The sequence below is a fragment of the Lithobates pipiens genome, unplaced genomic scaffold (genome assembly GCF_037356315.1).
Source record: "Lithobates pipiens isolate NorthernLeopardFrog02 unplaced genomic scaffold, aLitPip1_a1.2 Scaffold_16, whole genome shotgun sequence".
In the NCBI taxonomy this organism is placed as follows: Eukaryota; Metazoa; Chordata; class Amphibia; order Anura; family Ranidae; genus Lithobates; species Lithobates pipiens.
The window spans coordinates 407884389-407902084 of NW_027507748.1; positions in this window are offsets into that span (position 1 = coordinate 407884389).

Sequence of the window (17696 nt, forward strand, 5' to 3'; positions counted from 1 at the left end):
TGTATCACTCAGCTTCTTTGAAGCCTCACGTGTTTTCCTGACATGGCATAACATTTTAATGTTATTAGTCTACTATGAAAACAATATGTCCTGCCCCAGGCAGAAAAGCACCAAAAAGCATTTAGTGTTGGCGCAGAGTGCTTTTGCTCCAAACACATTCAAATTTCAGCCAGAGCTACATTTTTCTTCTATCCATCCACAGAACCATGTTACTGCATTGTGCAACATCCGCTACATAGTCTTTTGTAAGCTTGAGACATGCAGCAGTTTTAGGCTAGACAGTGCCTTGAAAAAGTATTCCTACCTCTTGAAATTTTCTACATTTTGTCATGTTGCAACCAAAAACTTATTGGGATTTTTATGTGATAGTCCAACACAAAGTGGCACATAATTGTGAGGTTGAAGGAAAATGATAAATGGTTTTAATTTTTTTTACAAATAAATATCTGAAAAGTGTTGCGTGCATTTGTATTCAACTCCCACTGAGTCAATACTTTGTAGAACCATCTTTCATTGCATTTACAGATGCAGGTCTTTTTGCGTATGTCTCTACCAGCTTTGCACATCTAGAGAGTGACATTTTTGGCAATTCTTTGCAAAATAGCTCAAGCTCTGTCAGATTGGATGGAAAGCGTATATGAACAGCAATTTTCAAGTCTTGCCACAAATTCTGAATTTTATTTAGGTCTGGACTTTGACTGGGCCATTCTTTTTTTTTATAATTATAATTTTTATAAGCGTCAATTTCTGTTTTATAAAGGAAAAAAAAACATAAACACAAAATACATTCATAATCAACTTTCATATACAAAGAGAGAGAAAAAAAAAGGCCCAACAATTATAATCCTAACTGTATTTCTATTAAATATGCAATTGTTTATATATCATCTATTCATCTATTCCATACTTATATAGGTGCCATATCTTTCTCTATTTTGCCCGCCATTATTTCAGCAGATTATGTACATAACCTTTTCCTGCTTATCCTTCTCCATTTATTCTGTAATTGGTGAAAGATCTATTTACTCCTGGAGTTCCATCCAATGCAATAGTAAAGGGTATCATACTGGGCATCACTAAAAAAAATTCTATAAAATATGGAATCTATGGTTATCGGGCTCCTGTTCTGATACACCTGCCAATCCTTTAATAGAGTATCATTAACCTGTGTCCGCCATTCCTCATATGTAAGAATACCCAGGGATATCAATTTTTGTGCGATCATCTTCCTTGCTATAAATAGCATTTTATTAATAGATATCCTAATTACTGGTGTATATATTTATTTTTCCAAATGACCCAGTGTACATACTTTGGAATCTAATTGTATCTGCGTTTGAAAAACACGAATAATGGTGTCTATTCATTTTTGCCAGTATCTAAATAGTTTGGGACATTTCAATAACATGTGTAGTAAGTCTGTAGAAGGCCTCAGGCACCGTAGGGCAGTCTGATGTATCTCTCCTACCCCATTGATATAATTTAGCTGGGGCAGACCACATTGGATACCCAAGCCTTAGATGATTTGATATCACTGCTGGAGGAAAATTAGTCTATGAATCTCATTAACTCTGTATATATAGAGGCCCTCCTTGTAGCAGTGAACAATACAGCAACTGCCCCAATGGCTACATCTCATACTCACACCACTCTCAAAAAGAAATCAAGCATATATCCTCCACCCAGTTCTAACCCCAATGCAGTAAGCTTTTTGAAAATAGTATCTGCTGACATTCAAAAACTGAAAGATCACTCTAAATTTCGCCCCAATCTCAATCCTGATAAGGAAGGGGCTTTGGATGCTTTGGCCCCTAACAGCGACATTGTCATCAAACCCTCTGACAAGGGTGGCAATGTGGTTCTTATGGAAAATGCCCATTATATCAAAATGTGCAAAAGGATACTCAATAATCCTGAATGGTACTGTCCTATACCAAAATCAGCATTGGCCAAATTCTTATGGTTGATTAAGCATTTTATTTGACTGTCATTCCAAAACATACTTGGGCATTCATTAAAGTGGACTTCCCTCGGGTGGCCAGTTTTTAATGCATTACCCAAATCGCACAAGCATTCAAAAAACCCCCCCAGTAGACCTATTGTATCCGGATGTGACAGTTTCACTGAAAATCTAAGTAGTGTTGTGGACAATCATTTACAACCATTTGTGACATGCATGCCATCATATGTCCGTGATACTATTCGTCTATTGCAAATCCTACAAGATATCCACTTGAATGCCAACACACTATTAGTGCCCATAGACGTTGAGGCCCTGTATTGTACAATTCCCCATGACAAGGGTATCTCGGTAATATGTCACTTCTTCTCCCAGTCCATCCAACATTAACCTCAATACAATGAATTCATTGTGGCATCACTTGAGGTCATACTTCAACATAATGCCTTTTCATTCAACGGTTCCCATGTCCTCCAGGTACAGCGCATAGCCATGGGGACCTGCTGTGCCCCTTACTACACCAACCTGTACCTGGGGGAATGGGAACATCAGTTGTCAGCTGATGATGCCTGGTCTTTGTATATGAACTATGTTACAGCATGGTATCATTACATAGATGATGTGCTCTTGCTTTGGGATGTATTGGATGACCTCCTACACCAGTGACGGTGAACCTTGGCACCCCAGATGTTTTGTAACTACATTTCCCATGATGCTCATGCACTCTGCAGTGTAGTTGAGCATCATGGGAAATGTAGTTACAAAATATCTGGGGTGCCAAGGTTCACCATCACTGTCCTACACAAATTTATGACCCATATTAATACTAATAATTTCAACCTGAAATTCACTATGGCACATAGTGGCAGTAAGATCACCTTCCTAGATGTGTCCATTCATAAACAACCCAACGGCAGTCTATCCAGCGAGCTTTACCGCAAACCGCTGTTACATGCCTTTAGTTTCCATCCTAAGACACTACTGGCATTATCCCTTATAGCCAATATATAAGAGCTGTCATAATTGTTCTGATGATGTCATATTCTAAAAAGAGGCTGATGTTTTGAGGAGTAGACTCCTTGAGTGAGGATAATCCAAGTCCTCTCTCAAGAAGGCATATCACAAAACACTTAAATTATCTTGTTGAGATTTATTTTCTGCTCCCAACAAATCCTTGTATGATGACACAACCCACATCATTACCACCTACTCTAAACAACACAAACAAATAAAACACATTTTAAATAGGCATTGGCATTTACTCACTATGGATCCCTTGCTTACTCCTTTTGTGCTGTATGTATCAGCTGTCGCCTACAGGAAGACCCCCTCTGTGGGTGACAAACTGGTATCTAGTGAATAAAGGGCCACTACAGGTGACATGAAAAAATCTAGGCACCTTCTCCTGCGGGAGATGTGCCTATTGTCAGTATATGGACAGACGCAGGAACATTAGGCTAACAGATGTATATAAGTTCTACCCTAAACACTATGTAAATTGTAGGACTCCCACCATAGTGTATCTACTCTCTTGTGAGTGTGGATCCTAATTAATTCATTTTGGAAATGCATATATCAACATCTGCACTGCAGGGAAATTTCACTCACTGGTGACATTCCAACACTTGATGTCATCCCGCCCCTCCATGGCCGGGGCTACACCATGCACCTCCACATCAGAGGGTCATCTTGTACCTGTTGTGGGCCGCCTTTCCTGGTGGCGCTTTTGATGTGAGGGATGCAGCACCTCCCCTCCTTCAGGTTATTGGCCCCCCTGCTTCCTATAAATAACAGTCACACCTGGCAACCGTGCCGCTGACTGAGCACTGCCGACGAGGTGGAGTATCTGTATTGGTGTGTTAAAGGTATTGTACTCTGTGCTACAGGAACATACTCTGTTCCGCTACCTTACTTTCATGCAATATTCTTTTCCTGTGTACAATGCATGTATGGAATTATGTGCTAAAACCCTCCTTCAGTTCCCATTTTTTTAGCTCTAGACACCAATACTTTCTTTGCTGGTGCAGCCTACAAGGCCTTTTTTGTGGATGTTTGCAGTTCGCTCATACAGGATTACACACTCTACTTGTTGCTCTGTGGATTGCCTCAGTCACTACGGAATTTCCTATTGATTTTACCCTTTTTGTTTTTCCTGTGTGTTTTTTTTGTGGATCATCTATTGAGTATCCAAAAATGGCTACGATATGCATTATCGATTCAGCATTACATGTTTTATTTGCATTGTATATTATAATGTGATCATTATGTGATTATCCTTACCCTCCAGAAAGAGATTATATGTCACCTAAACATAACTTTCCCTGAAGAAGGAATACAGATTGTTCATTCCGAAACATGTTGGGCTACGTGCAAGAAATCCCTACTGATTGATCACAGTTCATCTCTGGCAGCACAAGGCACACTTGCTTTTTCTGTTTCAATATGTTTATTGAAAATTTGAATAAACAGGAATAAACAAGAGACTACAATCTGCTCCTTGTGCACCCTCGCAGGGGCTACAAAGCATGAATATGAAACCAAGGGGCCAACCATCATATTATACTTATGATAAACACAAGAAAAGGAGGGAAAATGAGTAGGGGATGGTATCGAGACTGGCTCCAGAACCAAGCAACTCGTTCCCTCGTCGTTTCAGGAGGGCAAGCCCTTCTCCCACTACCCCCTTCTACGGGGGGCAGCAGTATTAGTTAGCAATGGGAGAGATTACAAAGAAGAGTGAAGAGAGATAGGGAACAAAAGAAGGAAAGGTAGGGAGAAAAGAGGGAAGTTTGGGTGTGGGCGCCTCGCCAAGAGGAGTTAGACCAAGCCCAGGCATGCAGCTTGGAGCGCGGGGAACTCATAGGAGATTTTTAGAAATTTAGCATGAGAATCATGGACAATACTGGACATACGTTCCTGAAGTAACATAGCAGTCATGCAGGTTTTAACCCCTTGAAAATCTACCCGTTGGGACTTTCAGGCTTGGGCAATGGTCCACTTGGCCGCTATAAATAAATAAGTAGCCAACTTCTGTTGAGGGACCCGCAAACCAGGTACCGGGCAATGTAGGAGAGCTAGCTTAGCGTCCCTTCAGATCGTTAGGTGGAAAAGTGTCTGCAGTAAACCAAAAATCCTAGACCAGAACCCCACCAGCCTTGGGCAAGCCCACCATGTGTGCATAACATCACCTCGCTGTCCACAGTTGCGGAAGCATCTGTCAGTACTCCCAGGGAAAGCCCGAGCTGTGCGGGCAGGTACCCAATACCATCGGAACATTACTTTATATGCAGCCTCTAGGGTATTTGTGTTGAACGAGCATTTGGTGACCGTTTTCCAGGCCCTGCTCCAGTCCTCTGGGTCTACTGGGGCCTGAAGGTCCTTTTCCCATTGAGTCATATAAGAGAGGGGTGCTGATGGCGGGCGATTATTCAGGGAGGCATAAATGGCCGAAATAAGGCCTGGGGACCCACACATGCTTTTTGTTAGGTTTGACCTAATGTTTTGATGTACCATTTTCTCTAATATAGGTACTGTGTGTTTTATACTACTTTGCCTAAACAGGCCATATTTATATTTTATATGCTTTGTATAGGGATGAGCCGAACACCCCCCGGTTCGGTTCGCACCAGAACTTTCGAACGGACCCCAAATTCGTACGAACGTTAGAACCCCATTGAAGTCTATGGGACTTGAACGTTCGAAATTAAAAGTGCTAATTTTAACGGCTAATATGCAAGATACTGTCCTAAAAAGGGTTTGGGGGCATGGCTTCTGCCCCAGGGGACATGGGTCAATGCAAAAAAAGTTGTAAAAATGGCCATTTTGGCAGGAGCACCGATTTTAATGATGATTAAAGTGAAAAAGTGAAATATTCATTTAAATATCATGTCAGGGGGGTGTCTATAGTATGCCTGTGAAGTGCCACGTGTTTCCCGTGTTTAGAACAGACCTGCACAAAATGACATTTAACGGAAATAACGTCATTTCAAACTGCTTGCGGTTTTAATGTTATAACTGGTTCCTGCAATATGGTTGAAACTCATTGAGAAAAATGGCATGGGTAGCCCTCCCTGCCCATTACCAGCCCCTTTGGGTCTTTTGGATATTAAGGGGAACCCCGTACCCATATTAAAAAAAGGAAATACGTGTGGCCCCCAGGCCCTATATACTCAGAACAGCAGTATACAGGTGGTGCAAACAAGACAGGGACTGTCTAGATTTGTTGTGTTAAGTTGAATCTGTTCGTAATTTTCAACTGGTACATTTTTAAAGTGTAGCTCCAGTCAAAAAAACTATTTTTAAGCTTTTTGGAAAACATAGGGAAGGGTTATCACCCCTGTATAATTTGTTTTGCCGTCCATCTTTTTTCATCTCACTTCCTGTTGTCTCCTTCCGTTTGCAGTAGGAGATGTTTGTAAGTTGGATGTTTGAAAGTAGGGGCCTGCCCTATATGCTCTGCAGAAATGGCGGAACAAGGTGTTGGTTTTGCCACAACATTGTAAGCACTCAAAGTGACTCTTGGTGGGCGCTGGAGAGCCCTGCTGTGAACGATTATATCAAGAATTGTAATTACATGCCATTGTTGAACAGTGGTAGAAAAATTGACCTTTCGTGGTTGTGGTGCTGGTGCCACAACACTATAAGTCCTCACAGTTACTCTGGGTGGGCACAGGAACAGGCCCTCCTGTGAAATATTATATCAAGAATTGTAATTACATGTCCCTGTTAAACAGGAGCAGAAAAATTGGGCCTTAGGCACTGGTGCTGGTGCCACGACACTGCAACCTCTCCCATATACTCTAGTTTTAGTGCAGGAATTAGCCCTGCCGCAAAGCATTGCATCAAAAATTTTAATTAAACGCCCTGTTAAACAGGGGCAGAAAAATTGGGCCTTAGGCACTGGTGCTGGTGCCACGACACTGCAACCTCTCCCATATACTCTAGTTTTAGTGCAAGAATTAGCCCTGCTGTAAAGCATTGCATCAAAAATTGTAATTAAACGCCCCTGTTAAACAGGAGCAGAAAAATTGGGCCTTAGGCACTGGTGCGGGTGCCACGACACTGCAACCTCTCTCATATACTCTAGTTTTAGTGCAGGAATTAGCCCTGCCGCAAAGCATTGCATCAAAAATTTTAATTAAACGCCCTTTTAAACAGGGGCAGAAAAATTGGGCCTTAGGCACTGGTGCTGGTGCCACGACACTGCAACCTCTCCCATATACTCTAGTTTTAGTGCAGGAATTAGCCCTGCTGCAAAGCATTGCATCAAAAATTGTAATTAAACGCCCCTGTTAAACAGGGGCAGAAAAATTGGGCCTTAGGCACTGGTGCTGGTGCCACGACACTGCAACCTCTCCCATATACTCTAGTTTTAGTGCAGGAATTAGCCCTGCCACAAAGCATTGCATCAAAAATTGTAATTAAACGCCCCTGTTAAACAGGGGCAGAAAAAATGGGCCTAAGGCACTGGTGCTGGTGCCACGACACTGCAACCTCTCCCATATACTCTAGTTTTAGTGCAAGAATTAGCACTGCCGCAAAGCATTGCATCAAAAATTGTAATTAAACGTCCCTGTTAAACAGGGGCTGAAAAATTGGGCCTTAGGCACTGGTGCTGGTGCCACGGCACTGCAACCTCTCCCATATACTCTAGTTTTAGTGCAGGAATGAGCCCTGCTGCAAAGCATTGCATCAAAAATTGTAATTAAACGCCCCTGTTAAACAGGGGCAGAAAAATTGGGCTGGTGGCATCACCCAGAACCAAAAATGTTCTTCCAACATATCAGCGGAGGAGGAAGAGGATAGACAATCAACATAACAGGACAGTCACTCAGCATCAGTATAGGCAGTCTTGAAGGGATGTGATATTTCTAAAAAAAAATATTCGGTTACATCAGCTTCAGGTGCTTGGTAGCTGTAGGTCAGTCGATCAACTGATTCGGTGGACAGGCGCACCCTGTGATCGGTAACAAAGCCACCAGCAGCACTGAAGGTGCGTTCCGAAAGAACGATGGATGCAGGACATGCCAGTAGCTCAATTGCATACTATGCAAGCTCTGGCCAGTGATCCATCCTCAAGACCCAGTAAGCCAGAGGATTTTCGGTGGGAAAGGTGTCCAAGTCTGGCCTTGCCCCTAGGTATTCCTGCACCATGTAAATCAGACGCTGGCGATGGTTGCTGGAACCGATCATACCTTGGGGCTGCGGACTAAAAAATTGCCTGAAAGCATCGGTTAGACTGCCACCTTCTCCACCGCTCCTACTGACCGATGCCTCAGCAACACGTTGTCCAGGACCAGGAGCTTGTAACCTCCCAGTCTCTGGAAACGCGTTACACAGACCTTTCTGCAAGGCCTCCCGGAGATGTCTCATCCTCTGCTCCCTCTGCGACGGCAAGATAAGGTCGGCAACCTTACCCTTGTACCGTGGATCTAGGAGAGTGGCCAGCCAGTAATGGTCCCTCTCCTTGATCCGAAGAATACGAGGATCCTTCCACAGGCTTTGCAGGATCAGGGAGGCCATGCAGCGTAGGTTAGCTGAGGCATTCGGTCCGGAGTCCTCTGGGTCATTAAGGACAACATGATCTGCAGCTACCTCCTCCAAGCCACATACAAGTCCACGGGTTTCTTGGGACTGTAAATCATCCCTACAAGACTGCTGCTGCTGCTGATGCTGAGTGCCAGCCTCCACCTCCATGCTGACACAATCATCCTCCTCCTCCTCCTCATCCTCCTCATCCTCCTCCTGTGTGATGGGTAGCACAGCAGGAACACTGTCTGGATAAAGGGGGCCTTGAGAGGCAAGGAAGTCCTCCTCTTCCTGCCTCTGTTCTGCCTCAAGTGCCCTGTCCATTATTCCATGCAGCGTATGTTCCAAGAGGTGGACAAGAGGTACAGTGTCACTGATGCATGCACTGTCACTGCTCACCATCCTTGTGGCCTCCTCAAACGGTGACAGGACAGTGCATGCATCCCTGATCATGCCCCACTGGTGTGGTGAGAAAAAACCGAGCTCCCCTGACCCTGCCCTGGTGCCGTAGTCGCACAGGTACTCATTGATGGCCCTCTGCTGCGTGTGCAGCCGCTGCAGCATGGCCAACGTTGAGTTCCACCTGGTGGGCATGTCACATATAAGGCGATTCTTGGGAAGGTTCAACTCCTTTTGGAGCTCAGCCAGCCGAGCACAGGCATTAAATGATCGGCGGAAATGCACACAGACTTTCCTGGCCTGCTTCAGGACATCCTGTAAGCCCGGGTACCTGCCCAAGAACCGCTGCACTACCAGGTTAAGGACATGAGCTACACAGGGCACATGGGTCAGTTGTCCCTGTCGGAGGGTGGAGAGGAGGTTGGTGCCATTGTCGCAAACCACCATTCCTGGCTTAAGCTGGCCTGGCGTCAACCACCTCTCGGCCTGCCCCTGCAGAGCTGACAAAACATACGCCCCAGTGTGGCTCCTGTCCCCCAAACAAACCAGCGCAAGCACGGCATGCCATTGTTTTGCTTGTGTACTTGCGTAGCCCCTGGAACGCCTACGGAGCACCGCTGGTTCTGAGGACAGAGCACTGGAAGAGGCCATGGAGGAAGAAGAAGAGGAGGGGGTGGAGGAAAGAGGTGTGTCACAACCAATAGTAGCATTTTGGAGGCGTGGTGGCGGAACAACCTCTAACACTACTGCACCTTGTCCTGCATCCTTCCCAGCTGCCAGAAGAGTGACCCAATGGGCCGTGAAAGACAGGTAACGTCCCTGTCCATGCCTGCTGGACCATGAGTCAGCGGTAATATGCACCTTACCACTGACCGCCCTGTCCAGCGAGGCAAGGACATTGCCTTCCACATGCCGGTAGAGAGCCGGAATCGCCTTCCGTGAGAAAAAGTGGCATTTGGGGACCTGCCACTGAGGAACCACACATTGTACAAGCTCACGGAAGGGGGCCGAGTCTACCAACTGAAAAGGCAGCAGTTGAAGTGCTAGCAATTTAGCCAAGCTAGCATTCAACCACTGGGCATGTGGATGGCTGGGAGTGAACTTCTTTCGCTGGTCCAGCAGCTGGGGCAGGGACATTTGCCTGCTATAATCAGACGTGTACTGCTAGCAGATTGCCCGGAAGCACTTGGTTGTGACACACCTAATTGTACACCTCCATTCCTCTCAGAGAGGTTTCAGAGAGGACTGAAGATCTAGTGGGGTTGGAGATCCCAGCTGATGAGGAGCAAGGAGAGGTATGATTTGTTCTTTGGTGTGGGTCTTTAAGGTACGCTTGCCAAAGAGCTATATGGCAGGTCAACAAATGTCTGGTCAAGCATGTGGTACCCAAGCGGCTGATGTTTTGGCCACGCGAGATACGCTTGAGAAATATGTTGCAAATAGCAGCGGTGTGATCTGATGCACTGGTCTCAAAAAAGGCCCACACCAAAGAACTTTTGGAACAATGCGCAGAGGCAGTGCCCCACACATGCGGAGCTCTGCAGTGTGATTCAGCCGGTGTGCTGCCCCTAAACTGGACCCTGGAGGGCATCCTGCCTCATTGGAGATGTGCCTCTTCCTCCTCCTCCTCTCTCCTATCAGGCACCCACGTTGAGTCAGTGACCTCATCATCCCTCTTCATCATTGGAGCAAACCTGGCAGTATGCTGCAGCTGGTGAAACATGACTGCCAGATTGCTGTCCTTCTTGAGCATCCCCTCTCTCTGCCCTCACGCTACTGCCTTCTTCTAGCTGGGTATCATCATCAGAGCCTTCAAAACGCTGGGCATCCTCCTGGAGCATGTATCCAGCACTGTGCTCAAACAGTTTGGGGGACTCCTCAGGAGGACATGGTGGGTCTAGGGAAGGAGTGACTGATGACATTGAGACGAGGGAAAAGGACGTGTTGGCAGCTGATTTGCTAGTACCCTGAGCCTGGGTGAGAGAGGATGAGGAGGATGAAGAGGGCTTGGTCATCCACTCTCCCAAGTCTTCGGCATGATGCGGCTCAACACGTCCAGCTGCCGAAAATAAGGACAAGCGTGTCCCATGGCCACATGCTGATGATGATGCACCACGTCCACGACCAGCACTGTTGTCTCTAGACACAGAGCCTGATTGCCCTCTTTTATTGGCTCATGACTGTCTGCCTCTCCTTGTTGGCCTTCCAGACATAGTAATGGCCTGCAGGGATATACGAAAACCAGCAATTGGGTAGTGTATATTTTGCTGGAGGCACACAACACCCACTAACTCCTGCAGATGCCTGTATTAGAGAACACCAGCAAAAAAGGGGTAGATACAGGTGTATACTGTGCTGTGCTGGAGGTACACAACACCCACTAACTCCAGCAGATGCCTGTATTAGAGAACACAGCAATAAAGGGTAGATACAGGTGTATACTGTGCTGTGCTGGAGGCACACAACACCCACTAACTCCTGCAGATGCCTGTATTAGAGAACACCAGCAAAAAAGGGTAGATACAGTGTATACTGTGCTGAAGGCACACAACACCCACTAACTCCTGCAGATGCCTGTATTAGAGAACACCAGCAATAAAGGGTAGATATAGGTGTATACTGTGCTGGAGGCACACAACACCCACTTTAACTCTTGCAGATGCCTGAGAAAAGAACACACTGTCCCTGCCTATCTAGCTCTTTCCCTGCACGCCGGAACACACTACACAAGGCCGCCGCTCTGGCGGCCTTATATAGTGTGGGGTGTGTTCTAAACCTCCTGAGCTATAATTGGCCACAGGCATGCGGGGTCACAGTGTATGCTTGGCCAATCATGAGCCAGCAATGTACTGTGATGGCGCAGTGCATTGTGGGCCGTGAGCGCCAAGCGAATTTGGCGCAAGCAGCCCATAACTTTCGGTATTCGTCAAACATGCGAACAGCCGATGTTCGACTCGAACACCAAGCTCATCCCTATCAACCACATGACTTCTCGCAAACTGGACACGGAACTTCTTGCCACTCTTCCATAAAGGCCAAATTGGTTCCACTTGATTTTAGTTAGGGGTATCAGAGTAAAGGGCGCTGAATACAATGCATGCCACACTTTTCAGATATTTAATTGTAAAACATTATGAAAAACATTTATCATCTTCCTTCCACTTCACAAATATGTGCCACTTTGTATTGGTCTATCACATAAAATCCCAATAAAATACATTTACGTATTTACTTGTAAAATGACAAAATATGGAAAATTTCAAGGGTTATGAATACTTTTTCAAGGCATTGTACTGTACAGGCTGCCAATCCATACACTCTTTATTATATCCATGATTAGAACATACTGGTAGGTTAATTGGCTCCCAACCAAACTGCCTATTGTTTATCTAAAGGTACGTTCATAAGAATATAAGCTCCTTTCAATAAAAGCACTGTGGAATCCCTCAGCATTACATAATAATGAGTAAATTAAATAAAATGTTTTATGACTGAACTGGATTTGAAGAGCTTTCATATCAAACCTGAAAAAAGTGTTAGGTATAAACTGTTTTGTATTGTAAAAATTCACAGAACAAGGTCATAATCTTCATGCAAAGCATACTTGCTCTGTCCTTTTCTATAAAAAAAAATGCAGCACTGTCTACCAAATGTTTACAACTAATTAGAACAAACTAACTAGACCTTTACTTAGCAGAGGGAGAACTAATTCCTTCGTTCAGTGATTTGTTTTATATGAGTTAGAGCCAATGGTGTTAACATCAAAAGCCTCTAGTTTGCTGTTTTGTTACAACAATTTCTAAAAGATTGATGTTCCACATTAAAGTGTAATTAAGGGCAAAACAAAATTTGCATATATGATACAGTCTGTCAAAAGCATTGAACCAGCAGTGTTTTTTTTTAATACATAGCAATATCGTTTTATTACCTGTTTCTGTCAGTAGATCTGTTATTTTTCCACTTGCTGTAACAGACCAAGCTGTCCAGCAAAAGTGTCAGTTACAGGGTTAAAACATATTATATTACACTGGTAGAAGTGTTACAAATGGTCACCTTTTATTTATATCACTCCCCCCCCCCCCCAAAAAAAAACCCTGTTGTAACTGCTTTTGAAACTTCTAGCTTTAGGCCAGGTTCACACTATACTACACGACAGTAGTACGGTACGACTTTCATCCTACTTTGCTCTGAGATCAGTCCTACATTGGTCCTACATCCATCTGACCTTCATGAACAGGATACTACTTTGATCTGATTTTTCAGATAGTACGACTTGTCCTTTCACCAATCAAAACTAGGCCCTTGTACACACGGTGGGACATTCCGACTGAAAATGTCCGATCGGACCGTGTTGTCGGATAATCTGACTGTGTGTGGGCTCCATCGGACTGTTTCCATCGGAATATCCGACAGACAAAGTTTTAGAGTTGGGCTATAAAACTTTCCGACAACATGATCCGATCGGACTTTGTCCGATTGTGTGTAGAGAATTCCGATCGGACAAAGTGCCACGCATGCTCAGATCAAATTCCTAGCCTGAAAGTAGTCCCGTCGTAACGAAATAACGTTGTCACGTTACATACGATCGGATTTTCCAACAACTTTGTCCAACCGTGTGTATGCAACACAAGTTTCGGACAAATCTGACGCATTTTGTTGTCGGAATGTCCAACTGTGTGTACAAGGGCAAACACGCAATGGGAGAGGCTAGAGCAGGGTGCAGGAAATAACACAATGTTGGATGCCAAAGTCGGATGGTTAGGACAAGGATCCGACTTTGATCCTACTTTAATGATAGTCAATGGGCTGAAGTAGGATCAAAGTCAGACCAAAGTAGTACAGGCAGCATTTTCAAAGTCGGACCGACTTGTGTCGGACCAGTTAAGACTCCCATAGGGAAACATTGATTTTCACACATCATATGACACGAGCTCCCAATGTCGGAGCTTTGTCGTATCAGTGTGAACCTGGCCTCAGGCTAGGCTGCTGGTCCACACCTGTTCCTGCAGCTGCAACCACACAGAAAAGCTAATTAATCCTAATGGCATGCTACTGGGAGTTGCACAACACTTGCAGTTCCTGTGTAGGCTGCGGTTCCAAAAATGGGAAGGGACCTTTTTCCTGCATTTCAGGAGGTACGGCAGCACATTCAGATAACTGGGCTGCCGTGCTTGGGCAAAATGTGTCTCGTTGAGACGCATCAGTATAAACCTAGCCTTAAAGAAGAACTAAACCTATTGATTTACCAGTTTCAAAAAAACAGTTACATTCCTGGCATGTGAAGGCAATGTAACTGTCATTGGTTGAGCTCTGAACGCTGAATGTAAACAGGATGCAGCATGGTACCAGTGGGGAGAAATCACACAGAAACCCAGAATAGTGCAAATGTATATTAATGTCAAGTTCCAGCAGACAGTAACAGAGTCTATAAGGCATACGCACAACTGTTCAGCTCCACTTACGTATAACTACTGTAAAGGTCCTTGATCATTTTGGATGATGCCTACTACATCTGCTACTACATCACAGCCTTTTGTATTATGGCTGTGATCTGGCATCATCTACTTAATGATGCCAAAGGACTGCACCTGCCTACAACCAAACTGTAAAATCATCAACTGGCTGTTGTCCAAATTGATCACATGTGCAGCATCATGGCATTTGAAGACCAAAAAGAAGCCAAGATGGCAAATTCCTTGGCTAAAAAAGCGATAGAAGAGTTTTGTTACGCTTTAGACCCCTTTCAACTGGGGAACTTTTTGGGTGTTTTAGTGCTAAAAATAGCCCCTCAAAAGCGCCTCTCATGCCTCCACAGTGTGAAAGCCCAAGTACACTTGCAAGACGGGAAAAAAGTGCTGCAAACAGCATCTTTCCATTCATTTCAATGGGCAGGGCATTTTAGGGGCGGTGTATACACCACTTCTGCACCGCCTCTAAAAGGCCCTGCCCATTGAAATGAATGGGCAGCACTGCCGAAGCGATTTGGCAGGGCTGCAACACAGGTACTTTTAACCCTTTCTTTGGCCGCTATTGGGGGGATTAAAAGCTCCCGCTAGGGGCCGAAAAGCGCAGCTAAAACTAGTGGCACGTTACCGCTAACGCCGGTACTGCCCCAGTGTGAAAGTACCCTTAATGTGTTTTATTCTATTAATCTTTTACTTTCTGGTAATTTAAAATGACCCTGTCCAGAGTTGACGATACTGCTGTAATCTTTCACAGCAGAATGGACAGCATTATCACCCTAGTAGGCTAGGTTCACACCTAAGTCACATTTGCGTGGGCACAGCAGCCCATTTTAAAATGCAGGTGGACTGAAATCACATGGTGTTTTTGTTTGCATAGCTTTCTGCACACCTGCCCAGAGCTGAGGCACTTTGGATCTTAGTAGTTGTGACCAGTATGCGTTCAGATCATAGCTACCACCGAGTGTGTGTGTGTGGGGTGGGGGGGGGGGATGAGCAGAGGGCTTTCACCCTGCTCTGAAAATAGATTTGATGCTTTATTTTTACTGACCTTGTGAGTGTCTAGTGGCGATCTATGAAATTTCCGGCCCCTCCTCCTTCCCCCCTGCTGTCTTCAGGTCCCAGAAGACAGCCGGACTATTCAGAAAGTGCAGCGCAACTCACGCATGGCTTCACTTCCTGTTTCAATGAGTAAGGGTGTCGGAGTCTGCACCCAGACAGGTAAGTGTCCTTATAATAAAAGTCAGCAGCTACAGTATTTGTATTTTTTTTTATACAGGCTGGAACTTCGCTTTAAGGTCCACTATTAAAGGTGAGCACCCTTTTTGTTCATATTGGTGGCAGATTCTTCATTCGCACAGCTGATTGGAGGTGGCAACACAAGTTGGAATTTTAGAAAAGGGCCAGGCAGCTTTAGACAGCTTTTTTTCTTGCATTTTGGATTATCTTTGTGTAATAATATAATTTGTTTTATGATCTGAATCATTTAAAGTAGTAGAAAGCCACACCAATTTTTTTTTTGTAAACCCTGCAAGGTAAAGGCATAATGTGCTAGTATGCATCGCATACTAGCACATTATGCAAGACTTTCCTTAAGACGAAGTCCTCCAGGGCCATGCTGTTACTGCTGACAGGCACTTCCATCTTCACTCGATCTTCCTTCTGGGTCCACGTCATCCGGCTGTCTGATTGGCTGCGCTGCGATGACATCACTCCCATGGGGCTCTGAAGGGACAGTACAGGTATGCCGTCCCTTCAGAGAGCATGCCCTGGTGACGTCACAGCAGGTCTAGGAGATATTTACTGTACTTACAGGTAAGCCTACGTGTATTCTAGGCTTACCTCTAGGTACAAGTGGCAAAAAAGGCTTTACTTCCACTTTAAGTGTGACAAATATGCAAAAAAATGGACCCATGGATGGAAGCGCCCTCCTGACCAACACTCTGCAAAGCTTCTAAACTCCAGGACCCAGACTGGGCTTTACCAAAACTGGAGAATACTGCCAAGACTGTTTTTCCAGCTCAAGAGAAACACACTGGTGCCCCTCAACTTGCATAAGTAAGTACCCTGGCTAACACAGAAGCTTCTTCACCCTTGCAGAAATTCAGACTTATTATACCTACCTAATAGTATAACATCATAATGTTTTTGATGGTTGGGGTTGGCAGTGTCAGTGGTTGACAATAGGGAACAAAGATGGAGGGTATGGGGGGTAAAGGAAAGCAGAAAATAATGCAGAAGGGGAGGCAGTTAATGCTAATGCCCTATCCTGTCCAGGATGCTGTAGCTATTTGGATGTTCATCCCCTGCATATGTGCAGTGCTCTCTTTCCCATCGCAGAACCATTGAGCATAATGTTAGTGCAACAGGAGAAAACTCAGTGTGCATACTTTCAAACAAGGAAACTGTGAAAAAACTGGTCAAAGAACTTGTCATTAATAACTGAAATACTTAAAGCGGGATTCCACCCTAAAGTGGAACCTCCGCTGATCGGATCCCTCCCCCCCTCCGGTGTCACAATTGGCACCTTTCAGGGGGGAGGGGGGTGGAGATACCTGTCAAAGACAGGTATTTTCACCCACTTCCGGGCATAGACTCCCGTGGGAGTCTACGCCATTTCCTGCCCTGCCGCGCTGTCTGCTGGGACACACACGGGTCCCAGTGACAGCGCGGAGATTTCCTATTGCGTGGCGCGGCTCGCGCATGCGCAGTAGGGAACCGGGAAGTGAAGCCGATTCGCTTCACTTCCTGATTCCCTCACCTAGAATGGTGACTGCAGCAGCCGAGAGCCGAGCGATCGATCGGCCTCGGCTGCTGGCATCGCTGGAACCCGGGACAGGTGAGTGTCCATTTATTAAAAGTCAGCAGCTGTAGTATTTATAGCTGCTGGCTTTTAATAATTATTTTTTTGGTGGAATCCCTCTTTAAGCATAACTAAAATCAAAGACTTACCTCCTCTCCTATGGTCCAACATCTGCAAGAGGTCCCTCATCAACATCATCTCCCAGCTTCTACTAGGTGCCTGTCTTCAGCCATCTTGATTGGAGTCAGGGGCAATACCAGCAAAGTACACTCAGCTGTATGTGCACAGATCAGAGTGCATCTTAAAAAGACTGCAAACAGGAGGGTAGATTTTTTCTTTTATTGCAGAAAAGACACTACATGTATTTTTGGTGATAAATAGCCTGACTGCTCGTAAACTTTGTCATTTTGCATGTACTTGCAATTTATTGCAAAGTTGGATGAGTATTTCCTGTTTAATAACAGTACCAGTCAACAAATATATTGAAAAATAATGATAATCCATTTTTTATTAATCACTTTTATTGCCTTTGGTAAGCCGGAGA